Source organism: Camarhynchus parvulus, chromosome 28 (assembly GCF_901933205.1).
Source record: "Camarhynchus parvulus chromosome 28, STF_HiC, whole genome shotgun sequence".
In the NCBI taxonomy this organism is placed as follows: domain Eukaryota; kingdom Metazoa; phylum Chordata; class Aves; order Passeriformes; family Thraupidae; genus Camarhynchus; species Camarhynchus parvulus.
Genome location: NC_044598.1, coordinates 1,837,298 through 1,857,665, shown reverse-complemented (window position 1 = coordinate 1,857,665; position 20,368 = coordinate 1,837,298).

The following is a 20,368-nucleotide window of genomic DNA, read 5'->3' as shown; positions in this document are numbered from 1 at the left end:
AACACTCACTTCTAAATTACCCAGACCTGGCAGCTTAATACTGTTTGAGATGAGTAGCAGTTGTTTTAACATCCTCCTTAGTTACTGTAATGGAAAGTATTTCAACATCATTATTGTCTGATCTCGATACAGCATCTGGCTTTTTCCCAAAGAGAGAACAGAAATATTTTTTAGCACTTCTGCTTTTTTAACGTGATTATTGGCAGTTCTATCCCTTCCATTCCTTGTGATGGCAATCTTAGTGAAAGCCTTATTAACTTAGCTCCCAAAAGATTAGTAAAAGTCAAGCTCTGATGCATCCAACCTGCTTTAGCAAGGCAGACTCCCATCAATGCAGAGGGAAACCAGCTTAAATTCCATTTCAATATGTAAGTCAAACTATATAAATAAAACTTTTCTCAGAAATATGCAAGAAAATATGTTCATGGTTGAATAAATCATGCAAAAATTCAGCTATTTAGTGAATATAATTGAGGTAATTATGTATTGCTACTTGAATTTGCTGTGTGAAGAATGATAGCATTCAGCTGTAAATGATTTTTTGTAATTTTTGATCTGGGGACTCTTCAAACCTAAATAACATATGCCACTTCTTCAATGATCAGCTTTGATTAGGTATGTAGCTGTGTTTCTGCCAGCTTTTACTGACGTGTGCTGAATGCCCATATGTTGTACTGCAGATGTCCCTTTCAGCTGTCAATTAAAACATGTTTGAAAAAACTTTCTTTTTTTTTTTTACAGAACTGTGAACTGAAACCACAGTTTCCAAAACTTGACAAGCATGTTGAATCATATTAGCAAAACTGCTTGAAATGTCAGTCACTGATCATGACAAGTAGTTTTCAGTTACTGCCAAATACTTCAGATTACAGAGGCAAATATTTAGTGAAGAAATGGGCAATTGGGGCGTGGAATAACAAAAGTACAGGGCAGAAGTACCTATGTGATTTCATTCAGAAAAATTACTCTTATGGTTAACAAATATTTAATGGGCTCTACAAGATCAGAAACCCAAGAGGATGAAACTCATTTAATTCTGGAATACAGGAGTGTTTATACTGGTTGTGTTGTGGTTCCTGGCCTTCATTTTTAATAGAAAATTTGTATAACTGGCAATGACAGGAGGAAAAGAGAAATGGTGTCTTATCTATCATGTCTGCTTAGGACAGCAAATGTTGTCACATGTGCCAAGCTAACTGGGTTTAGAAGTGAGAACTGTTTGGGGTTTAATAAATGCAGGAGGAAAAAAAAAATCTGTTTGAGGGGACATCAAAGCCCTAATCAGCTGCTTTTTTTCCTCTTTTTAGTTTGTGAGATCTGTTGCAGTCTGAGTCAGCACAGATGCAGGTGCCCTTCTTAGCAGAGTTTTTTGCCACTTTGAAGTTCACACATTTTAACTGGGGGAGTGGGAGAGAAGACTGGACAAAGCTTAAAAAGAAGAGAATTACTGAGAGTGAGGAGGGCTCTGGGGTTGTTTCCCTTGTTGGCATGTAAAACGTGGTCATAGGTTATGGTTGGATCTGATAAGTGGAGCTTTATTCACCAAATACACAAAGTAGGAGTTCATGTAGGGTGTGGGTTGCAAAGCCTTGATTAACATGTGGGGTTTAGTTCTCCTTTATAAAATACCATCTTTGTACTGCACCTGTATGATTTATTAGTCATATGTCCCAGAGTAAAGTAATGGGAAATGTTGGAGCAAGCATTTCATTAACCATGACGCTGTTAATTGGTATTGCTGGCTGCCTGGAATTACTTTCCCTGTTTGAATACATGGAAGTGTGAATCAGAGGCATGAATTGGCCAGTGAGAGGAAGACAGGCAGATCTGCAGGACAGGCTGCATATACAGAGCAGCTGATTTCATTTATCTTCCTGGTCTCTCAAGTCCTTGCAGACTTAGATCACTGAAATATTCAATATGGTATATCATTTTTTTCCATTATCACAATTATTTATATAATTATGGTTAAGCATTGAAGCTTCAGTGGGATATTTTGGGATAGACTTTTTTTCAGAGGCTTGTGTCCTTTGTTGTGATAATTTTTTTTTCCTTGAGCTATTAATGCCTACATTTTAGGATATTTATATATTTAAATTCCTGGCTATGTCTGAGCTTAGGAACAGTGCTTTGTGTTTCACAGAAAATGCTATTCAGAAACAAAACTTCAGCTTATTTTGTTCCACACACCTGTACTTTGACTCCAAATTGTTCAGCTGATGTCTGTGAGGAATGTCACACTTACTGCTGAGGGTGGAATCAAGCACCACTTGTCAGGGTTAATACTGATCAAACTTATTAATATTTGGTGCTGTAGTATATAAAGCAATTGTAGCTGAAGAGAACAACGCTGTTGAAACCCCTTGAACGGTTACAGCTACTCTTGAGCAATAAAATGCTTTTTCAAGGGACAGCCTGATACAATGCAACTTTGTAGAATGAGTTGTGAAATTCTCTTTTCATTTGCCACTTAAACCACCAAATAAATGTTTATAATAAAAACACAAGCCTGGGAAGAATGTGTTTTGCCAATTACAGCATAATGTGAGCTACAAAGAAGCGTTCAGCATGGACTGCGTGGGGCTGTTAGTGTCAGGTTACAGCAGGGAAAAAGGTGCCTTAATTTACCAAATAACCAGCGTGGGTTTTAGCCCACATTTGCAAGGCAAATCACTTCTTTGAGAGAAAAAATGGGCCTTATCCCATGCAAAATGAATTTGGTAAGGAGAAGCAGGCTGAGAAGCCGAGGAGGGGGAAGAGCAGGGCTCTGATTGATGGTGGGTGGCCAATCCTCCTCTTGTGGTTGCCACACGCATCCCCTGCAGCTGGGCTCGGGGTGGGACTGAACCTTCTCCAGCAGAAGTGGTCCAAGCCACACTGGACCTGATGGTAACAATTTAGGGGGGCCCTTTCACCTATTGCTCAAGAACCTTCCACGATTCACCTTGTTCCCCTTTTCAGGTTTCATATCACAGAAAAAAACCAAGATTCTTTTTCAACATAACTTTTACTTCAGCCTAAAGTTAGGCACCGAAACACGTCATGCCCACGGCTCAACTCAGCCCGACAAAACTCTTGAAATAAAGCCTGGATCCTGCTTGCTGGAAACTCAATAAGAGCTGCCTTGTGCTCAGCTTCTCCATGGGCTGTTTTCTGTCTTTTTCTGCTCAAAAACCACCTGCTCTGAGGGGATGGCAAAGCATCTCATTCACATGGAGTCAGCGGGAAGCGGCAGCCAAGAGGCAGCGGCGAGTGTGAGCGAGAGGGGATCCTTGCAGCCTTTATATACCAGAGTTATTTTTAACCACAGCCTCCATGCTTATTACAGAGTTTCCTCTCTCAGACGCTCAGGAAGCCCACTTGGCTCTGTTTCCTGCTAACATTCAGCCCTGGCTCACAAAATCTTTGAGAACAACAGGCCTGAGACTGCTCGGCTCCATTAAAAAAACTGGCAGCTTTTCAAGCCCTGACAGAAAACCTTTGAAAACTCTGGATTTCCTCCAGCTAACGTATGAGGCTCCTACATCAGTGACAAATTAGACTGAAACAGCACAAAACACTCCTATGTAAATAGTCTTTTTCTGCGTTCACTCTTTTAATAGTTCAAACATTATTTATAGTTATTTCTCTGGGTGGAAAAATATTTTTATATTTTTCCAAAGATGGGTTGTAGTGAAATGTTTTCTTTGTTTGTTTGGATTTTTATGTTTTCTTTTTTCCTTCGAGAATTTTGTGACAGTGTTCTTAGGCTCCAGGAGTGACCTTTTCTTCCTGGAAACCAGGACAAAATGGCTGTTGTGAGTTCTTCACTGAAAGACCTCTGTCCACAAGTCTCTAAATTCTGCCATTCCCCAGCTATTAAATAATAGTTGTAACAGGCACAACTGAGTTCTGATTTCCTGAGAGACCACAGGAGAGGTCAGCTGCACTTTATCCTGACTTCCCACATGCCTTTTACGTGTAATGTAAATTGTATTGAATTTTTTCTTGCAGGGTTTTCACTTCAATTCCAAAGGGACTCCTACTTCCAAAATTGCTTTCAAGTATCAAAATAGATGTGATTTCATGGCTGAGAATGCTATTTTATTCCTGCATTGCCATTGTACAGCATCCTAAGAAATCTTAATGTTAAGTGACTGCTTGTATCTGTGAATAAAAATGACCTGGAATCATACATGATAAATCCAGGAGCCATCAGTAACTTCTCCATGTCCTTTGCAGTCCCAGTGTTTGTCTCAGAGTGGTTGGTGGGAGCAAGTTCACTGGAGAAGGAGGATTTCCCCAACTTGCCCATTTTCTGGGCAGTCAAAAACACCTCAGCAAGGTGATTTTTTCTCTCCTCCCAATTTTAATCATCCCCAGTTTGTGTGCATAGGCTCAGAAATGGCAAGGCTCTGTACTTGAAGGAGAAAGTGATGGAGAATCCATCCCTCCCTGGGATGATATGGCCAGTTCTCACCCAGCTAAAGGCAACTGTAGCTAATTCAATTGCAGCCCTACAAATCCAAGGAATTATCTTCTATTTTCTCCTTAAAGGATTACCTTCACTCCCTCAGTTGTGCCCTGAACCAATGGATTATGCCTATTATTGTTTTTGAGGCTGACCACCTCTGTGGGCTTTGTATGACAGCAGCATTTTTGCCCTCTCCCTTTCCTTTGGAGCTTGGCAGTTGTGTGAGAGCATCTCCAGTGGGAAAGCTCATCTGTACCATGAGTATCTCAGTTACACTGCTCAGACAGCTGTGCTCTGCTGTACCAGACACAAGAAAATACTCAACAGGGAGCTGAGTGCATCAAGCATGATCTTGAGCACGTAACTCCCACCATCTCTCAGCCACCATCTCTACTATGACCCTTATTCTGATTGAAATCACTCTACTGCCTAATTTATCTACATTTCACACAGATGTGGCTAACTTGTGCAGTTGAAAATTACTCTTATGAGAACAGAAAAGTGTAAACAGCTCCTATGTGTGAAAGAATTGATTTCCACATATTTTTAGCATTTAGTAACTCGCTGTGCAGTTCAGTTGTTGCTTTTTGGGGCTTTTATCTCACATCATACCCAACAATGAGGTTTTTGGCTGTGCCAAGGCTGTTCTTTTGAATGGATCTTGGCAAGTGAGGCTTTTAAATCCTGCATATCATTTTGGCAAAGTGATCCTTATTTTGCAAATGTGAAATGGTTCCAGTCATAGCTCCCAGCATTTGCCCTTGTAGTTTATGGAACAAGTGGTATGGAATAGCAGATTCACATTTATTTTCAGGCAGGAAGCCAGTAGTGCAAGAATGCCTCATGAACTGAAGGGTCAGGGTGAAACCTTTTTAAAAAAGAATCGAGGTGGTTGGGCTGCGTTTATCAGGCACAGCCCAGAGGTCTAAAAACGACTTGTTTTGATGCTATTTGGAGCTCACTATAATGAAAAAGTGACTTTGTGCAGATTGACTTTCTGCGTCACAGCCCATCTTGGGACAGTAATACCAGCAAGGACAATTAGTTTAACTGTCGTTCACAATTGCTGTTTGTTTGTACTCAGTGGTTTCTGGTAGAAGCTGCAGGATGACCCTTCCATTCCCACTCTTGCCAGCAGCCTCAGTCATTGCCTACTAGTCACTGAAGGACAGACTCACCAAGGATTTTCAAAGCTCACTTACCCTCCTTCAAATATAACTGAAATTTATAGCTAGCAGCTTCTAAAATAACTCACATCACTACCACCTCCAAAAACAGCTCTGCAACCATGTGGCCTTGTGGTTATGGCTCTGGGGTTGTGGTGGTGAAGTCAGAGATTCAAATCCAGTTGTAGGGAGATAAAAAGCTTCAAAGAAAGTGAAACTGGTTTTGCCTTGATTAGGTGGCAATAATAACACCTCATTTTGCTTACACCTGAAAACCTAAACTCATGGCCAAAAATCAGGTGCAATGCAGAATTCCATGTCACAGCAAGAGATGCACTGGGTGCCAAAGCATGTGGTTGCTATGAAGACAGCTCATGCCAACTGTTGTGTCAGAGGGAGTTTGCTTCTCTTAGTGCATAATATTGAGGTGTGGGATGACAAAAGTCAAAGTCTGAAGCCTTCACAGCCACCACAGAGACTAGGGAGGTCCACTCTATTTTTCAATGCACCTTTTGGCTGAGGGGCTGCTTCAGATAGATAGGAAAGGATTTTGTTTCCTTACTACCTTAGAGCTGTCTCTAAGCATTTAGGCAACATTTGCAGTCCTGCAAGAATCCCATGGATGCTACACTGGAAATTGTTATTATTGTACAACGATTAGTAAATGCAAATACAGTAATAGCTTACGATTTTACATTGTACAGGAATTACAATTAGAAGGAGCCAAATAAAAACCAGACAGCTTTATAAGCAGATGGCCTTAGCCCCCAACACCAAAATTATCTAAACCTGAACTAACTGTAAATAGATTTCTGAGTTATTTGACACAAGGAACATCTGGAAAGCTCTGACTTCCCCCTCAATATGCAGAATTTTCACAAAGCCATTGCTGTCCTGCTGGGTTTTGCCTATAGCCACTCAATATATTTCAAAAACTGGGCCAGTTCTGGCTTTAGGAGGGACCTCCATACCTGCCCCAAAGAAACCCCACCCCAAGCCCCACTAAAACTCCAGCCTTGTGGTGTTAGTTTTCTGTTTTGTACCTCTCACTGACACTGGAATTAATTCCCACTCTTTACACGGGGTATGAGAGGAATTTTAACTTGAGAGTGGAGATCAGGTTTAAGTCCCACTTCATTGTACACAGGATATAAATGTGAAGGCATATTTCAAGCATAAATGTCTACCAACTCTCTGCTACAGATAATAACAAGAAGAGTCCACAGAGCTATTAATCCTAAGAATAGCTGTTTCTGGGTTATGAGGACATCCAAAAAGGACAATGTCATGTTTTTTGATTTATTTAGTAGCATCCCACTGGGAAAACATAGAGATGATAATGTGCATCAATGGTACATATTGGCTCTGCAGGAAAATCCAGACCTGATTCCTTGGTGGCAAGCTTGGCAGATTATTTCTTGAACTGCATCAAGATTAAGTCTGCAGCAGAGACAGATCTGAAGCATTTACAGAAAGAGAACTGATGTTTCCATTGTTGGAATCCAGTGGATATCAAAGATGTCTTTGAATTTCTACAATTAGAAGGAGCCAAATAAAAACCAAATAATTTTCCAAGCAGATGGCCTTAGCCCTTGATACCAAAATTATCAAGTTCCTTATATAGTGGTTTTAAGATAGATGTTGATGGATCTTTGCGCAAGAAGCATTAGTGATCTGGACTACAGCAACATTTTAATTAAAAAGTTGTACAATAACAGACTCAAAATGTAAACTTCAAAACATTTAAAGCCTAAATTACCATGGCTTCAGAACTGGAATTGAGTGTGTAATTTTTAACATTCCAGACTACCTTCATTATAGTTCAAGAAGCCACAGAAATACACCGTTACGAGCCAGGAATAGTTTGTCCTTTTATTTGGAAAGAGAATTACAGAGGGAGCTATTGGGAACTGAAGTTTAGTTCCTAAAGCAGGAGCAGGCTGCAGTATTTTTATACACAACTGCAACCACAGACTTGCACTCACTCAAACATGCCGGACTAAACGGTGCCGGCTGTATAAATACTCAGCACTAAGTTAAAACACAGCTTCTTTTTTATTTCAGCTTTGAAGGTTTATCATGCTATTTCTACTTGTTCAATATAATTTAAAATCTAGATGACATACATAAAAAATATATATGTTTATCATGCTGTTTCTACTTTTTCAATATCATTTAAAGTTTAGATGACATATGTATGTGTATACACACACACACACACACACACACACACGTATATATATATGGGTGCCAGTAACTTAAACCTACAAATTAAGCCAATGGTTCTTCAGTAGGTTTGGAGAAAGGCTGATTCCTTTCTGCATATTGTTGGTGGACACAAAGCTTTCTTTCATTTGTGAACATCCACTTAAAATTACAAAGTGAATCCTTCAGGATTTGTTGTGTTATTATTTTTTTCCAGTGAGTTACTCCACAACTGCATCATAATGTTCATATAATCTTTTTTTCAGAAATTGGACTCGCATAACTTGTTGGTATGCAAAATATGTAAGGCCCCAGTCTGTTCTGAATTACACCCATGCAAACCGTTGAAACTTAAAAGGGAGTTTAAAATATGCATGAGTAAGGAAAACAAATGGAGCCTCACTTTGCAGAGTGCCTTGAGATCTTTAGAAGATTTTCTGGAGAGCTTTACAAGATCACTGCGCACTTTGTTGCCTGTACCTTCAAGACAGAGAAGGGTTCTGATTCTTAAACTACTGTAACCCAAAACAGGTGTTATCAATGCTTTTGATAAATGAAAATGGTAGGAGCAGCAAATGCCCCACACTTAATGCTCTAAACTCACTATAATTAATTAAAAAGCTCTAATGGAAAAACATCCTAAATCTCATGGCTGGTCAGAAACCAACTCTGGTTTTGTTTTACCAAGAGCAGTAAATAAACTCGACATGAATAGACATAAAGGACATTCTGGAAGTGGCTGGTTGTGATAATTCTGCCCAAGCAGCTGCTAAAGAGCGCCACAGACCGGCTGCCCTCTCCTGTGGTATCTCTTTTTCCCTGTGTTGTTATAAAATCAGGGGAATTGATTTTGCTTCGTGACGTTGGTTGACTTGGACCATAGAGCTGCACTCCTAAAGTCTGGATTCTGGGAGAGAACACTTTTAACATGCTTTACAAACTGCTTTGGCTATTTTCAGATTGACTATTGAACCACAGTGGAAGTCTATGTATTCAAGATATTTCGGGTGGTTGTGTAACTGGAAAAAACTGTCCTGATTTTAAAGTATTTTTGGCCTACAAGTGGAAGTAAATAACCAATTTTAGAGACTCACTGGAAAGTAATTGCTCCTGCAGGATGCAGGCTGTGCCAGGAACTCTGGCAGATGCACTGAACCCTCACTATTAAGCTTCAAAAACCCCTATTTTCTGATGCAAAGGATCAAAACTAAGGATATATAATCTAAAATGTAAGGAACTTGGAAAGAATGGATATCTGTGAAGGGTGATGTCTAAACATATGAACTGCATTAGGAGGCAATGCGAGGGGAAATTGCCTGGTGAAGTCTGGAGACTCCTTGGCTTGTCGTGGTGGGCAGCAGGAGCTGTGGTGAGACTCATGGCGTGGGGATGGAGCTGCTGGCGACACACAGAGCCCCAGGGCCACCAGATGTGAGCCTGGGCTCATCAAGGACTTGGGCAGAAAGAACTGCTGATGGCAATGGCACAAGGGAGAGCAGGAGCAAGAGAAGCACCTTGTTTTGGGTGACACTGAACCACTGGATTGCAACCCTTGGATTAAGAACAGTCTGTCCCTGCACTTCCATCCAGTGACTCATCAGTGACTAGGAAAGAGTCATAAAAGCACCACTGTCAGCTAATGTGTCACTAAAGGAAGTGTTCTGCTGCTTTTTTCCTAAACAAGAAATTAACAAAGTGCTATTTTCCCCTGCTCACGCTGTAAACTGGCATTTCAAAGGCTGGGGTGACTTGCCTTTGCTGTTGCTTCGCTTGCACCTCAAGGCTGTAATTGAATTCACCCAGGTGGTTTGCAGTCTGTTCTGTCAGCTCTCTGCAAGGCTCCTCCATGGAAATCCCTGCTCTCACCTCCAGCAGCCCCAGGGTTGTTCTGAAAACCTCAAGGGGCTGTGGACAGCCACATGCTGTGTAGTGAGGGACACGAGTAGCTTTGAAACCAAAATAAAAGTTTTTTACCTGCAGGAAAAAATCAAGATATGTGTATGACCAACTCCAGTTAAACCTCCCCAAAGAGCCTGCCCAAAAAGGTGGAAAAAAAAGCGCCAGGTTCATGTAGCTACCCCATGGACATAAGTCTCATAAAGCTCATCTGGGTGGGTGTGCTTGACTGGTTTTTGCTTACAGCATCCCCCCTCCAATGACGCCTGGCTCAGCTGTGCTCTGGGAAGAGTTGTTGTGATGGGATGTGATGCCAATACCACGCTTTTTCCATCTTGTCACTGCCTCTGGCTGTGTGGCAGCACTTCCTGAGTAAATGGGCTTGTGGCAGCAGAGGAGCAGCTTCATTTTTCATCCCAGAAGCTCCTGCAAACAGATGATCCTGCAGAACATGAGTGCACACCTTCCAGGAGCCACTGGCCCCGGGGTTTCAGTGGCAGGAGGGAAACTGGCAGCTTTGGGCGTGTAACAGCCTGTTCAGGGACAAGGTGCAGGCCTTGCATGGCTTTTCATCTGTCTGTTTGGCCTAGAGCACAGCTGAGTTTTCAACTCCTCCACAATTTCATATCAACCGAACAGGTCGTTGGAAACCACCGAAACTCAAACTCTACGAAAGCAATGGTGCCACAGCCCTGAGCTGCTGAGCAGCACCTGAGCTGGGGCTTGGGCTGACAGGGTATCAATTACACTGACTATTGGCAATGCTCCTTTTTTCCTTTGGAGCTGGTTGGGAGGGTGCTGCTTTGGCCAGGGAAGATGCTCCTGGACAGCTCTGCGTGCCAGGCACTGAGACTTGGAGTTGTCCCCTCCTCCTGTTGCCTTTCTGAGAGCTCAAACAGCCTTTTTGACAGAAAAGCAATGTTTCAAACTTTCTGTTGTCTTTGAAACTGCAGCCTGAGCACAAACAAAACTCATTGCATCTCACCAGAGGCATTGCCTGTGTCCCTGAGCTCTCAGCCTGTGCTGTCACTGACTGTGGAGGGCAGGGTGGGGAGTGGAGCCCTGGCCCAACAGGAGACAGACAAACCCAGCTGGACTAAACATGAATGACAAGTGAGCTCTTTAGGCAAGGACTGATTTGCTTGCTCACTCTGTGGTGCAGGGGAGGTTTTTGTGTGCTTGGGACCTCTCAATACCACAGCAGGAGTTGGTGCCAGTGAAATGACAGGAATCAGGGCAGGTCAGTCCCAGGAGCAGGGTGATGTAACAGCACCCAGAGCAGCCCTGTGTCACTGAGAGCTGCAGCACTCCCAGCAGACCTGATGGATTCACTGCAGGAAACCAGGCAGAGACTCTCTGGCCCCTCTGATGTGGGTCAGATGGGGAATCACAGTCTTCTTCCAGTTCTCTTCCCCTCCAAATGACTTTTGGCTCCTGCACCAGTGCAGCTGGTAGGGACATGCTGTGAGGCAACCCCTACAGGCTGATTCTGAAATGTGGATTCTGAAATGTGCTGCTCAGTGAAGCAAGTTAGTAGTTGTCATTCCCTCAAAAAAGTCCAGAAATAATATCTCAGAGCCAAAGCAAAGCCTGCCAAGGAATGAATGCCCTTGGGTGGAGATTACTGATGCTGTATTTGTTATATTAGGCAGGAGAGATCAGACCATTCTTTAAAATAGGCTACAGTAAACAAGCTGGGTAGCTAAGCCCTTCAAACATTTCATTGCTGATGAGTTTTAACGTTAAGAGCTTCTATCACACAAATCTTGATCAAGGGGAAGATAAATGCGCTGTTTTTTAGCATTTCACTACAAACATGGTGTTTGTGCCAACTGACACAATGATTAAATATGATCATCTCTTCTGAGAAATGAGGAGAACTGTAACCGCACCGAACTCTCCGCCGCCGATTTGAGATAAAAAGAGTCAGATCATGTGTGGTTTCCTTCAGACCAAACTTGTGGTGTAGCGTTTGTGAATGATGCTGTCCAAAGTGAAAAGAATCTGTTCTGCCCGAAGGTATGTTTTACAGAAGACTGCAAGAGTGTGTTTTTTCCAAGGCAATAATAGAAAAAAGTTAATTTATCCTTTGCACCATGCCCAGTGATGGCTCTTTGTTTGGGCAGAGGTTCAATGCTACAGTGTGGGAATTATTATGTGCCCGATTGCTTTCATTCTAACAATGGCTAAAAAGGCAATAGCCTCCAAACAAACTGAATATATGGTGTTTTTTTTTTTTTTAATAAAATCTAAAATTCAGGCCACCACTTTCCCACCACTGTGCCTGCTCTTGCTGAGTGGTGCCCCCAACACCCCTGGGACAGGGGCTCAGCCCAGCTTCATGTAGCATGGTGGGGCTGTTACAGCAGCCCTGGCACTGACGGGTGCTGTTTTACACAGAAAATGAAAAGCAGCTGTTTCTTTCTTTTCAAGAGTATCAGAAAAACAAGAAGATGGTTCCCTCCCTATGTGGGCCAAAGGCTCCTTCAGCCCTTTCACTTTCAGCCACGCTGGTAGCACTAGTTCTCTGCTTTTCTCTGAGTGAGGAGGCTTTCCAATTTATTTCACCGCTGCTCTTTCAGGCCCGTGGGAATTAGCTACAGCTGCCCTTCCCCTGTGGCAGACCAAGATAAAAGCAGTGGTGGAGCCACCCAAAAACCCAGAAAAGCAAAGAATGGCAGCCCCAGGCACTTCAGCAGCCTGAGGGTGCTGCCCACACGGTGCTTTGCAGCCTCTCCAAGCCCTGCAGAACCTTGGTTTGCTCACTCTGGGGAGGATGCTCACCCTCCTCACAGCCAAGGGCAGCTGTACTCACGCCTCCTTCACCACCAGCTCTGAACTGATGTTTGTGAAGGCTGAGCTAGAACAGAGGCTAAACAGAGTTAAAGAATAAAGCAGGGATTTATTTAAATGATCTCCTCAATGGATCCACCTTGGGCAGCACAAGAGCCCAGACAGGGCTATCCAAGATGCACCAAAATGGTCACAAAATGAACCCAAGATGAAACCAAAATGGTCACAAACTGCACGACCTCTCATGGGGTCTCTCACTTTTATCAGTTCTGCTCCGTTTGCATATTGGAGTTCATTGTCCAATTCCAGCTCCAGCCCATGCAGTCCCACCCTGCTCGTTTTTCTCTCTCCAGCCCACGGTGTTTGTGCTCTTGGGCCTGAGATTTGGATCATTTGTCCTTGGTGCCCAGCTGGAGCAGGAATTGTTTTGTCTCCCTGCTCTGTGAACAGAGCTCACCATCCCCTGATATGAATCCAGACCCACCCACTAAAGCAGCACAGAGTGTAAAAAATATAAAAGCTAAACCTGAGGCCTCAGATACCTCACTGGTACCCCCAGGAACCAGCAGCCCCTTTTGCCTGGCTCCACCAAGGCACGAATCTTTGCTTGGCACAGCTCAGTCATGGCCCATTCCCCAGGCTCCAGCAGGTGCATCCCAAGCCCTTTAAGCTCTGCTTTATGGGCTTTATAGGACACAGGCTTGGGGCAGTGCCCTGCTGAGCAAATAACCTTCTGGACACTGCCAGGAATAGGATCTTAGAGGAAATTCATTGTGAGTGACAATTGTGAGTCATCATGACTGACCTGTTAACTCCTCCTGTGCACTGAGGTGGTCCTGAACCCGCAATGTGGTATTTAAACCTTTCCTCCATTGATGGAGCTGTTCAATGGCTCTGAACCAAGGGCTATTGCTGATGGGACATGGGGCACCATTAAATGCTGGGCCACAAACAGCAGGCTGAGAGCCTCCCTTCAGAATTGCACTATGGATGCAGGGAAAAGCAGCTGTAACATTTATTTCTCTCTCACTCTGTGGCTATGGGGAGAGGAGACGGTCAGGAGCCAGGAGAGGTGAGGCCAACATCCCCCACACAAGCACCAAGCCAGCAGCTTCTAACCCATATGGCAAAGGACAGGGGAACCAATGGCCTGGAGAGGAAAGGGAAAAATACCTGGGGCTCAAAATGAGGCAGCATTCACAGCTGTGGGTTTGGATGGAGGGCAGGCAGCAGAACATTTTTGGTCCCAGGCAGAATGGGACGCACCGTGCGCCACTGTACTTTCCCACACACTGGCTTTCCCCTGCCCTCCCAGACAGCACTCTCACCCAGGATTCGTGCAGGAAACGTGGGTGAGAGGTTCCCCGAGAGCAGAAATGATCCTGCACCCAGCCCAGCCACCCTCCCTGCTCTGCTGTGCCTTGACTCAGCGTGTGGGGAGTCACAGCTGGGGATGTCCCACGGCACCTGCAGGAAACTTGCACTGAGTGTGGAGGTGGTGGTGCTGTGAGGGCAGGAGCTTTGATGAGCTCAGCAGGGGGAGAAGCCTCCAGGAAGGATTACGCTGATGTTTTGGAGGTGAGGAGTTCCCACAGCCCTTGAGAGCATCACCTGCAGAGTCCACGCCCAGGGGCAGGACCTGTGGCAGCAGTTCTGGGGCTGCAATTTTTGGAAGAGGTGTGGTTTTTGGTGGAGGTTCCCTCTCATCTTCACACAGGACTCCGAGCTCTCCCCTGCATCAATTCTATCAGCAAATGCTTGCACACAAACAAATGCTCTCCTGGAAACAAACTCCTCTAGCTTGACTTTGCCTTAACTTCCAGGCATTGCTGAATTCACGTTCTCACCCCAATAAAAAAAAAAAAATCTTGTATTTGCTACAAAAAAAAAAAGTCCCTTCATTAATCTGAACCCCTCTGGCTTTGCTGTCACAAAATCCTGCTTGGAAAAGAGAAAGCTACGCCAGTGCTGCTGCCTCAGAGAGTTTGGGCACCCCAACACCTCAGCCAGGAAACCCAAAAAGTTCTCTCCTTCCCACCACCTCCACCAGCATGCTTCAAGAGTGAGCAAGAGGGAGGAAAAAAGCTCCTAGTTCCCCATCTCTGACTGTGTCACCCCCCCAAAATAACACCTGCCATCATCAGCCCCTGATATTTTGGGTATTTGACACAAGACGTGGCAGAATAGTTTGGGGACATAATTTTGCACTACCACAGCGAGCTCCAAGTGCTGCAGCTCCTGGCTCTGGCTCTGCTGGGAGATGTCAGGAAGTTTTGAGACAGGAATCAGTGAGGGCCAAACGAAGATTCTGTGATCAGTTAAACGCTCACATGGGCCTGCAAACTTCCAGTTTGGGTTGGTTTTTTTTAGTGTGTACTATACAGAATAAAATGGAAAGAAAATCCTGACTTTTGTCATTGTAGAAGCCAGTTTTGTTATTGGTAACAAAATGATCCTTTTGGCCGCATTTATCAAAAAAATTTCTATATGAAAGATATCTTTGATTTCTGATGTCAAGAGACATTTAAGAAAAATTGTAATAAGAGTGGAAGTTAGAAGATCTGGCTGTGTGAGCTCTCAAAGGGCAACATGCAATAGTGCTTTAAAGGTTGTGTAGCACTGACTATTCTGAAGGATCAAAATCACCCTCAAGTTACTAGAATTTCTCATTATGCACTTTTTTGGAAAAATTTGGGCAATCCTCAGGCTGTGTGTTCCGTGTTGTAGTTTTTTCTTCTTGGTAGTTACCGTTACTTTGGATGAAAACAGTGACAACAGCTGTGGAAAAGCCCACTCCAGCTTTATCAAATGGGCCAAGTGAGGCTTGCTATAATCAACAAGTGGTGTAATTCCATACAGAATATTAATTGCAATATTGGCCCCCTTCCAAAAGAGCTCTTTACAGCTCCATTGAAGCACTATTTGCTCTGATCTAACGCTAGTTATGGATGTTACTGCCCTTTTTTTACCATTAACTGTGTGAGGCAGAAGGGCTGTTCTGCTCAACACATGGATCATGCAGAACGCTGCTCATTTCAGACCCCAAATATAACATTTTATCATCCAGTGAATCTGAAATTTGCTTGGATAGAGCTCAATCTTGCACCATAGAAGTCTATGAGTATTTAATGAAAGCTAAACATGGCCTGCATTGATATGATTTATGGATTTGTTGTTTATATGCTAAAGGCTTCTTTACAAGGCTTATATCACCACATTAATTCCTTTAAACATGTCCATCTGCACTCAAATAATAAAAATACACATATGGACTGTAATGAAATACCATCCTGAACCATGCAGGGCAAGAAAATTCATGCTGCAACTATAGCAACTACTAAAATAGCAAAGCACACTGATTTCTGCCATGAACCTGTTCCTAATGTCCAAAAGACACTGTGTGCTGCAAGCTTTATATACCAGTTCCCAAAATATCCAAGTCCTGATAGGATGAGAAAATACTGTCATGTTCTTGCACCAGGCCAATTACAAAGCTGTAGTTCCTGTGCTGGTAAAGATGTTTCCTGTTGATAACACAACAGGACAACACAGCACTTAGCTGCTAATGTTATCTGGCACCCTTGTGACCTCTTGGAAACTTGAACAATTGTAGAGTGCACCACACGCATAAGCCTCTCTTCTTGTGCTTTTGTTTGAATAAATAAGCAAGCAAGAAAATAAACACTTGTTCTGCAGCCATGTGCTCGTTATTGGTCAGGGAGTAATTAGAGGTGGCTGAAACATAGAGGGGAGCTCAGCTTAAGGAGCAACAGGTTCCTACCTCTGATGCAGGGCAGTGCTTGACTGATAAGTCCTTTTCTAAACAAATACAGTGCAAAGGTGGAATTCTACACTAATAATATTTTTTTGTCCATTTAAAACATGCTTCTTTTCAACTTTATAGACTGCTTTTTTGTGTTTGAAGATGAAAAAGCAGATTTCATTTGTTTATAATGTCAGCATTTCTGAACAATCCTGCTTCATTATCCTTTCCCTCAAGATTTTCCCCTCAATGTTTATACTAAAATTTCTTCAAACCCTTCCTGTCTGTGCAGTTTTGTCGCATTTTCTTGGCCAAACAGCAGCAGTGACAGGTGCAGCTTGGAGCACCATTCCAGGAGTTTTAAGAAAGGACTTGAAAATATGAAACTGCACCTGAATTTGGGTGTTGTATTGCCTCTCAATAACTGGCTGATTCTAACACACATTTGAGATCTCCTACACCCACCATCCAATAGATATTTGCCACAGTTTATGTAAAACCCCCCTAAATCTTGATACTACAGGAAACTCAGTGCCCCTACTTGCTTCTGAACTTGGTGGGATAGTTGCATTCTTCATTCTCTGCTGGGGAGGAGCCAGCAGCTTCTGTGACCTCTTTAACTACTTAAAATGAAAAAGCCCAGATCAAGATTTGCCCTCTTTCTGATTTGGAGCAGCACCCAGTTCTCATCAGTGCAATCCAGTGTGCCCATGAAGAATCACTCTGCAAAGCCTTCCCTGAAATCCAACAGGTACATCAGTGACCTGTAACCCAGTGGCTTGAAGATCCATAAATAACAAATGGATGGATTTATCCTATGTGCCTGATTTCCCTAGATATTCTTCTATCCCTCAAAATCTGGGGTGCAACCACCATGCTGCCTCAGATGGTCTAAGAAATTCTCAGATGAAGTATAAGACATTCCTTGAGAAGGATGGAAAAGAGCTTTTCCTAACTTAATAGGAAAAAAAAAGGTAAAGACTTATCATAATGTAATAAATTATATAAAAATATAAATATATAATAAATATATACAAAATATATAATGATGTATAATAAAGTATATATAAATAATAAAGTATAAATATATTTTAAATATAAAATAAAATTAATATAATAAATATTCAATATAAAGCCTATATATTGAATATTTGGGCTTCAGTTCAGTGTGAAGAGTGAGTCCTTTCAGTGGTCTTTTAAACATCCCACTGCTCTTCACCTCCACCTGCCCAACTGGAATAGCAGAGGTAAAGCTAGTCAGCGTTCTTCCTTGCTCCATTGTTATTCCTGCTGGAAAGAGGCAGAACTCCTTGCAGTGGTTTCCTTTGAGTGGTGCTTATTCACAGCAAGTCACAGTGGGAGTGGGTGGGAGGCAGAGTTCATTCATTTTTGTAGCATAGCATAGAGCAGATTGTGTTTGGATTTCACTAGATATTTGTTGTTTTATGTTTCTTTGCTTTATATTGGAGAAGAGCCTGCAACAAAACTTTGATCCAAGGTACAAATCCACAGCCAAAATTTGAACTAAGCCTACAAAACTTTCTCCAGAACAGGCTGGAGCCCAGCACGCTGACTCTAGGAGCGTCTTGTTCCTCACGTTGCTGATCATTTGATTCAGGCCTGTTTCTGTTTATTTATTTGACCATCAGCCCACAAACAAACTTGGAGGCTCCGTGATCTAGTCCACAATTTGTTGAGAGTAACTCAGAGTAATTCCACCTACAGCAAAATGAAGTTTCATTGATGCAATGCTGCAGCTGTCAGGGCAGGACTTAAGAGCAGATGGACATAAGGAGATGCAGTGTGGAGGAGGAATGAGGTGAGAAGAGAGAGGTTATAAGCCGGGCATAATTTCTGATGTTAAACGCAGAATTATCCAAATCCTCTGGTTTAGTGAGTTTGTCAACAATTGCAGAGCAGCAGAACATCTGGAGTGGGAAAAGTGGATTTAATCTTCCTTGGATGTTGCAGGGCTGTGAAAGGTCTCAGTTTCAGATGGCTGCACCAATTGTTGGGAACTTAGTCCAGAACACATCCTAATAAAACAGCACTGCTTCATTTTCAGGAGAACACAGACCCGAGTTTAGCTGTAACTCCTATCTCTAAAACAATCCCTACATCTTTCTCTTTGGGAGCTGGTGTGAAGGAACAGAGCCACATGTGCTGCTGCCCAGAGCAGTGATGACACTGCTGATCCACACCTTGATCCCCATACAGCTCCCACACTGCCAAAGCCTGGGAGGTCACAGTCACAGCACAGGAAATGTACAAGGACTTCAAAACCCATCTTGTTCTATCCCTGCCATGGGCAGGGACACCTTCCACTAGACCAGGTTGCTCCAAGCCCCATCAAACCTGGTCTTGAATATTCCCAGGGATGGGGCAGCCACAGATCCTCTGGGCAACCTGTGCCAGGGCCTCACCACCCTCAAAACCAAATTTTTTTCCTAATACCCAATTTAAACCCTCTCTCTGTCAGTGTGATGCCATTCCCCCTTCTCCTGTCACTCCAGGCTCTTGTGAATAGTTTCTTTCCATCTTTCTTGTGGACTCTTGTCAGATACTGGGATGGTCACAGTTAGGTCACGCCAAAGATTTGGAATTGGGATTCTCCCAGCCCTTCCTCATCCCTTTGATCATCTTGGTGGTCTCCTCTGGACTTGTTCTGTGTCCTTCCTGTCCTGGAGCTCCCAAAGACCCAAAGTTTTCACTAATTCCCTAATGTGCAGTAGCCACACAAGGGAATCTCCTGCATCTGCCTGCAGTGAGCTGTAACGGTGCTTTAACAAATGCTGAGTCAAGACAACACGCTGTAACTACAGGAGAAACAAGTTTTATCCGTGTGTAGGGAGGGCATGACTTAGAGAACACATTGAACTGCACAGAATGCCGTGGAATAAAAGTTTTACAATTGTTTGTTTACATTTTGACTTCTCCTGTAGTGTAAATAACATAGTTGTATAGTTAATTACCGTGGAAATTAAGATTATTCATATTGTCCCTTAACTTTGCTCTCTCACGCTGTTTTCTGCAAGGCCATCAACCCTTGCCATGCCAGGGCTGCTGAAATTACAAACAGCAGTGGGTGTCAACCACAGAGGGGAAAAAAAAGCACTGAACATATTGCAACACTGCCTTTGGCACAAGATAAAGACAGAGGTGCCAAGGTTTAGCCTTTTTATTTTCACAGAATAAAGTCAGAAATAAACAGGTGCAATCTCCTAACCAGAGGCAACTCCACTCCAGATAGAGTCTCATGATCTCTCTTTATATGTAAGGATGTTTTATAGACAAAACCAGCTCAGACTAGAATTGGGAAGCAAATACAAGCAGTCCAAAGAGTATTCCAGCAGCAAAAGTTGCCAAGAGAGAAGGAAGAGCAGGAAAACCTTAAAAACACATAACAGAAGACTCTTCAGCTGGAAGACCAAGGTGAAATGAAGCTTTTCTAAGGCACTCATTTTACTTGATTGGGAAGTAGGTTCTGTCTTAATTTATCGAGACAAAACCAGTTTTCTCTAGAGCTAATAAAGTGTGTGAGGGTGAAAAGGTCCTCTTTTTTTTTTAGTATTATACCACATGGGAGCTTTCAGACCACCATCTGAGGTTTAATTTGTGACCTGGCAATGCCCAGCACCAGTGTACAACCCCGAGTAGCTGCTCCTGTGGTGCTGCACCAGGTCCTCCCTTCCTTGGTACCTGCACTTTGCAGAGTACCAGTATCAGCCACATGAGGAAAAAAAAAAGCAAGAAACAAGAATGTTAAAACTATCCAGCTAAATTGCGAAGTTGCTCAACTCCAAAAAAATCACACTGCATAAGGCTAAAAAAATAATTTAATTACATGTTTTGGGTGGTTGTTAATGCACTCAGAATCACTAAAATAGCCGTGCCTTCCGAAATCATGGCTAGTTGGGTACATAGCGTTCGCATGGCTCTTACTGGTCCGTACTGGGAGCAGCAGGCTCGGAATGCCATCTGCCGGCAGGAGCAGCGGCACAAAGAGTGATTGCAGCTCCCTCATTCAGCTACACACACGTACCACTACAGGAAATTGAACGGTAGGACAGGGAGCGCCGCTGACGCACCTGG